We start from the raw sequence: 7,300 nt of genomic DNA, 5'->3' as shown, positions 1-7,300 counted from the left end.
ATTATGTGGAGCTGGGAGGTCTCTTGTGGACCAGTGTCCTGAAGTTGGTTCTCCTACCTCGGAGACACAGCCCTGACGCCTGGCTGGAGCACCAAGAGCCTTTAATCCACACGGCTCAGAATAAAAGGGAGAAAAAATAAAAGAAAAGAAAGAAAGGAAGGAAGGAAGAGAAGAAGGAAGGAAGGAAGAAAGGAAGGAAGAAAGAAAGGAAAAAAGAAGATAAAATAAAGTAGGTCAAAATAAAGTTATTAAAATATAAAATAATTATTAAGAAGAAAAAATTTTTAAAGTAAAAAAAAAAACAGAAAAACGGGACTGTCAGATCCCTAGGACAAATGGTGAAAGCAAAGCTATACAGACAAAATCTCACACAGAAGCACACACATACACACTCACAAAAAGAGAAAAAGGGGCAAAAATAATATATCTTGCTCCCAAAGTCCACCTCCTCAACTTGGGATGATTCGCTGTCTATTCAGGTATTCCACAGATGCAGGGCACTTCAAGTTGATTGTGGAGCTTTAATCCTCTGCTTCTGAGGCTGATGGGAGAGACCTCCCCCTCTCCTCTTTTTTCACACAGCTCCTGGGGTTCAGCTTTGGACTTGGCTCCGCCTCTGTGCCTAGGTCACCCGAGGGCATCTGCTCTTCGCTCAGACAGGACGGGGTTAAAGGAGCAGCTGATTCGGGGGCTGTGGCTCAGGCTGGGGGGAGGGAGGGGTACGGATGCCGGGCGAGCCTGCCGCGGCAGAGGCCAGCGTGACGTTGCACCAGCCTGAAGCACGCCGTGTGTTCTCCCGGGGAAGTTGTCCCTGGATCACGGGACCCTGGCAGTGGCGGGCTGCACAGGCTCCCGGGAGGGAAGGTGTGGAGAGTGACCTGTGTTCGCACACAGGCTTCTTGGTGGCGGCAGCAGCAAGCTTGGTGTTTCATGCCCGTCTCTGGTGTTTGCGCTGATAGCTGCGGCTAACGCCCGTTTCTGGAGCTCCTTTAAGCGGCGCGCTTAATCCCCTCTCCTTGCGCACCAGGAAACAAAGGGGCAAGAAAAAGTCTTGTCTCTTCGGCAGCTCCGCGCCCGTCTCTGGGGCTCCTTTAAGCGGTGCGCTTAATCCCCTCTCCTCGCACCCCAGGAAGCAAAGAGGGAAGAAAAGGTCTCTTGCCTCTTCGGCAGCTCCAGACTTCTCCCGGACTCCCTCCTGGCTAGCCGTGGCTGACTAGCCTCTTCAGGATGTGTTCACGCAGCCAACCCCAGTCCTCTCCCGGAAGTCCGAGCCTCAGCTCCCAGCCCCCACCCGTCCCGGTGGGTGAGCAGACAAGCTTCTCGGGCTGGTGAGTGCTGGTTGGCACCGATCCTCTGTGCGGGAATCTCTCCGCTTTGCCCTCCGCACCCTGTTGCTGCGCTCTCCTCCGGGCTCCGGAGATTCCCCACTCCGCCACCTGCAGTCTCCGCCCACGAAGGGGCTTCTAGTGTGTGGGAACCTTTCCTCCTTCACGGCTCCCTCCCACTGGTGCAGGTCCCATCCCTATTCTTTGTCTCTGTTTATTCTTTTTTCTTTTGCCCTACCCAGGTACGTGGGGAGTTTCTTGCCTTTTGGAAGGTCTGAGGTCTTCTGCCAGCATTCAGTGGGTGTTCTATAGGAGTTCCATGTGTAGATGTATTTCTGATGTATCTGTGGGAAGGAAGGTGATCTCCGTGTCTTACTCTTCTGCCATCTTCTCATGTTTTCTTTTACTTTGAGATGTAATTGACATATCCATGATGTTTTCTAACTGGTTGTTTGTATAGATGAAAGCAGTTGAATTTTGCACACTAATTTGATACCCATCCATTTCATAAGTCCTCATACTGTTTGCAACAGATTTTTAATTGAGTTTATTGGGTTTTCCAGGTATACAATTATCTATAAATAGTAATAAATGTACCTCTCTTCCAATGTTTATACATCTTATATCTTTCTCTCGTCTTGTTGCATTGGTTAAACCTCTAGAGTTATGCTAAATAATAGTGGTGACTGTAGACATAATTGTATTGCTGTTGATTTTAATGGGAATACTTCTAATGTTTCCTCATTAAACATAATGCTGGCTTTTAAGAAACATGGATCTTTCCTATTTTATGAAGATTTTAAAAAATTAATTATGGATACTGAAATTTATCAAATGCCTTTCCCGCATATTTGAAGAAAATTGTACATTTTTTTCTTTCTTTTAATCTGTTTCATCAATCAGAGTTCACCTGCAGAAAACAGAAAGGGATTTAATACAGGGAGTGAACTGCTTATAAATCAGTGGAGAGCTAGAGGTTCAAGCTCTCTAGAAATAACTCCCAAATCCACACTGTAGAACTGGCCCACCAGGAGGCCCACTCCCTCTGCCACAGAAGAAAGTCATGCTCCCACCATTAGCTCCAGGAACACACCATCTTAATGTGATCTGGGAACGAGAAGTTGCCACCAGAATTCTTAGCTGCCGGAACACACCTTCTTATTTGTCACCTCTGAATCAGAAAACTAATGCTAGAACTGTCAGCTCCAGAGTTTTACTATGTCTGCTATAATGTCTCCCAGCAAAATATGTGCCTTGCTACTATGTCTTCCCCTATTTAAATGAGTTCTGAAATCGAATTTCACACAAGTGTATCTGATTAGCAAAACATAATTTACATTGAGGACCCTAGCTGCAAGGGAGCCTGGGAAATGAGGGTTCTGAGCTTTCCAGCCTCTGCAGTATACATGGCACACTAAAAAGAGGCTGAAATAGATGCTGAGTGAGCCAACCAACTGTACCCAACCACTTCCTAACATAGGAAATGAAACTGAATCATTCTTATGATACTGGGAGTGGGGGGAACTAGTTTTCTTTTAATTCTTCTAATACACTGCTTGATTCAGTTTGCTAAAACTTGGTAAACATTTTCTGCATCAATATTCATAACTTGTTTTTGTCAGTAGCTTGCTTTTTCGTGTTATTGCTGTCAGTTTTTGGTAAAAAACATATGCTACTGTCATTAGAATTTGGAAGTTTTCCTCTTTTTGTCTCTGCTCTGGAACAGTTTAAAAAGCATTAGAGTCTGTTTATTCTGTAAGATTTCCTAAAATCAGCCTATGAAGCCCTCAGGGCCTGGTGCTCTTTGGGAGCCTACCATTTTAACAATTTTTTCCTTTTTCTTAGGTTTTTAATATTTAATGTTTAGATTTTTAATTTGCCAACTTTAGTAAACTGTGTTTTCTTAGAAAAATGATTCATTTCATCTGGATCTTCAAATTTATTTGCAGATAATCGAAAAAAATAGTCTCCTGTGATTCTTTTTTTTGTATTTTTATTATGTATATTTGTGCTTTCTTAATTTTAATTCTTGATCAGGTTAGCTAGTGGTTAATCTGTCTTAACTGGTTAAATTTATTCATTAGGATTATCATTTCTCTGTTTTTTATTTTATTATTTTTTTCTTTCACATTTCTTAATTCATTTCTCCTTTTTTCCATTTTTGATTATTGATTATTTTTTCCCCTATTTTCTTGAGCTAGGTGGTTAGTTCATTTATTTTTATTCTCTCTTATTTATTAAGGTAACTACTGAAACTGCTAATTTTCTGCTGAGGATGGCTTTAGCTGTATTACATGGATATTGGTTTGTAATGTTACCAATGTTTTCTAATTAAATTGCAATTTTAGTTTTGATATCCTCTTTGACTCAGGATTTTAAAAATTTTATGTAATAGGGTCTTTCTGTCTTCTCAGTTGATTTCTTTTGTGACCAGAGAATTATATCTGCATTATTTCTGCTTTTTGACATTTATTGAGGTTTTTGTGGCCTAAATATATGGTCATCTTTGTGAATATTTTATGAGTGTTAAAAAAGGAAGTATAGTCCCTGTTTTCAGTGAATAGAGTTCAGGATATGTCAAGTAGAACTACTTTATAAATCTATCATCTAGTCTACTCTTTATTGCAAGCCACTTGTCTGTGACCTCCAGGTAGTCTCCCCGTGGCTTGGCAGCCTTAGAGAAGGAGAGCAATTCTGATATAGGTGTCTGACAGCTACAGTCCCAAGCTCTACCAAGAAAGTGCACATCCCTGCCTCCCCAGCTAAGAACTAGTCCTTGCAGAAATATTGATAGGCAGGGGAAAGAAATCTGCAAGGACTAGTCATTATGTCTTATTCATTTACACTGACCAATAGCCAAGTCAGGCACACACTTGGCTTTACATATTTGTACAAAATCAAAACCTTTCCTTTTTTCTTTCTTTCTTTCTCTTTTGATTCCACTGAGGTTTCCACCAAGTACTTCCTGCAGACAGATGTGTAACACTCTCTGAGCAGTCTTTCAGTGCTGCCTACTTCCATGCCCAAGTCAGGGTGGCACGTCCTTGTATTTCCCTGTCCTTGGAAACCTGGTTTGGTGTCTACAGTCTTTCCTTGATAACGGCCCAATGCTTGTTGATTTTCCTTCCAACGTGAGCAAGCCATACAGTGTCTCTGTGCTCCAGATTATGCCCGTCACTAGACATTTACTGGTGTTATAAGCACCAGCTAGTGTTAAAATGTTAAGTTTATCTCAGTCTATGTGTAACAAAAATTCAAAAAGCACTGGTTTTAAAAATAGTTCTTTTTCTCACATAAAAGGAAGCCCGGAGGCAGCCGGTACAGCTGCTCAAATTAATACATGATAATTGTAAAAAATCTCAAACATTACAGAAGTCCCAACCATTCAGTAATATTTTCTTTATCATTTTCATGATGTACAATTCCTTAACTTCCACGTTTATATACAGAGATCTGTTTTTGATTTAAAATTCTCAAGCAAGAGTATAAATACTTAACTGAAAAGTTATTTTGTTCCTGTAAGCTAGGAGTTCCTGAAAATTTTCCCATAAATCCAAGGGACTATATAGATGATATATGAGTTTAATTTTCTAACTGTAGAAGAATGACCCTGTGATAACTTCTGAAATTAATTTTTTAGCAATAGGTTCATGTTCATCAAATGGGTTTGAATTTTCAGGGAAAAGTGCTCTATTGGGACTAAGTGGTGTAGTCATAAAACTGTCAACCATACTGAAGATTTTTCATTTCCCTGAGTCTGATCTGAACGATGTAAACCTGTCTCTACCTGCAAAAGAATAATCAACATCCATTCAAACACAAGTGATTATCTTCTTTATTTTCTACGGGCCTCCATGAAAAAATTATTTTTCAAAAGAAGAAAAATAGACTTGGAGGTTTTTTTGCTTTAGGAAAATAAGTTTTAACTATTAAGTCAGATCCAGGCTTGATGCTTGGCTCTGCCATATTCTAGCTGTATTATCTTAGAAAGTTTATTGACTAAGATTCTCAAACTTTATTTATTTACAGCAAAGAGTAGCTATATGTGTTGTTAAGGTGTTTGGCACACGATAGGCCATCAAAAGTAAGGATTATTATTTTTAAAGTAAATATTCACATTTTTTTCCTTTTATCTAGGCCTACCTTTAAATTGTCTTAACAGCTACATTTGGTGTAAAGATTCACTGTTGTTGCTTTGGCTGTTGTTGTTGTTATTGTTCAGTAATAAATATTTTTGCCCCATCAGGGAACTGACAATCTGTTGGAGAGTATCTTGTTAGGGAACTCTGATATTACCGAGGAAGTATTAAAAAAAAGAGCTGAAAGACTGGGAAGTCTTTTACCACTTTCTCTTTTCAGTTTCTAGAAATATAGTTAAGTTTAAACAATTGAACATTTTGTATGGGGATAGTCATTTAAAGGTCAGTGGAAGGAGTTCAACTGTTTTTATTTGAAAATAAAAATTGTGGAGGAAGTTATCACCCCTTACATTAGTAATATTTTAGCTTTTTTTTCCATTAGGGATATCAAGAGGTATCTTTTTTTTTAACATCTTTATTGGAGTATAATTGCTTTACAATGGTGTGTTAGTTTCTGCTTTATAACAAAGTGAATCAGCTATACATATATCCCCATATCTCTTCCCTTTTGCATCTCCCTCCCTCCCACCCTCCCTATCCCACCCCTCTAGGTGGTCACAAAGCACGGAGCTGATCTCCCTGTGCTATGTGGCTACTTCCCACTAGCTATTGATTTTATACTTGGTAGCGTATATATGTCCATGCCACTCTCTCACTTTGTCCCAGCTTACCCTTCCCCCTCCCTGTGTCCTCAAGTCCATTCTCTAGTAGGTCTGCATCTTTATTCCCATCCTGCCCCTAGGTTCTTCATAATCTTTTTTTTCATATATATGTGTTAGCATATGGCATTTGCTTTCCTCTTTCTGACTTACTTCACTCTGTATGACAGACTGTAGGTCCATCCACCTCATTACAAGTAACTCAGTTTCGTTTCTTTTTATGGCTGAGTAATATTCCATTGTATATATGTGCCACATCTTCTTTATCCATTCATCTGCTGATGGACACTTAGTTTGCTTCCATGTCCTGGCTATCGTAAATAGAGCTGCAATGAACATTGTGATACATGACTCTTTCTGAATTATGGTTTTCTCAGGGTATATGCCCAGTAGTGGGATTGCTGGGTCGTATGGTAATTCTATTTTTAGTTTTTTAAGGAACCTCCATACTGTTCTCCATAGTGGCTGTATCAATTTACATTCCCACCAACAGTGCAAGACGGTTCCCTTATTGATTAGCTTTTATTCTGATTTCAGAAGTCAATATGAAGCAAACTTATTCCAGCCCTGTCAGTTTATACTGGTGAATTCTATAGCTCACCATAAAATTATCCATTTGTTAGTGTATTTAAGACAGTAATACAAATATATTGTTAATAATTAAGCCTATATAAAAGAATAAATCTGGTGCCCAGGCATAAGAGTATATTTGATTTTGCCCAACTGTCTGGAGCGATTCCACACATTTTCAGCATATTATTCTGTAGCTTTGGGATGGATCATAACTGCTTCACCATTGTTCAGTTTGCAATAGTGATCTCTACATAATTATTAAAACAAAACATTTGCCTCTTCTAAGTCCTAGTTTCATGATCTGACTTCAGTGGAACCCAAATTGACAGTCTTTCTTTTTAAGTTAATTTTTATTGGAGTATAGTTGCTTTACAATGTTGTGTTAGTTTCTACTGTACAGCAAAGTGAATCAGCTATACGTATACATATATCCCCTTTTTTGGATTTCCTTCCCATTTAGGTCATCACAGAGCACTGAGTAGAGTTCCCTGTGCTATACAGTAGGTTCTTATTAGTTATCTATTTTATACATAATATCAATAGTGTATATATATCAATCGCAATCTTCCAATTCCTCCCACCCCCCCCTTCCCCCTTGGTATGA

This window comes from Physeter macrocephalus, chromosome 8 (genome assembly GCF_002837175.3).
Source record: "Physeter macrocephalus isolate SW-GA chromosome 8, ASM283717v5, whole genome shotgun sequence".
Classification (NCBI taxonomy): Eukaryota; Metazoa; Chordata; class Mammalia; order Artiodactyla; family Physeteridae; genus Physeter; species Physeter macrocephalus.
This window is presented reverse-complemented; position numbering follows the sequence as displayed.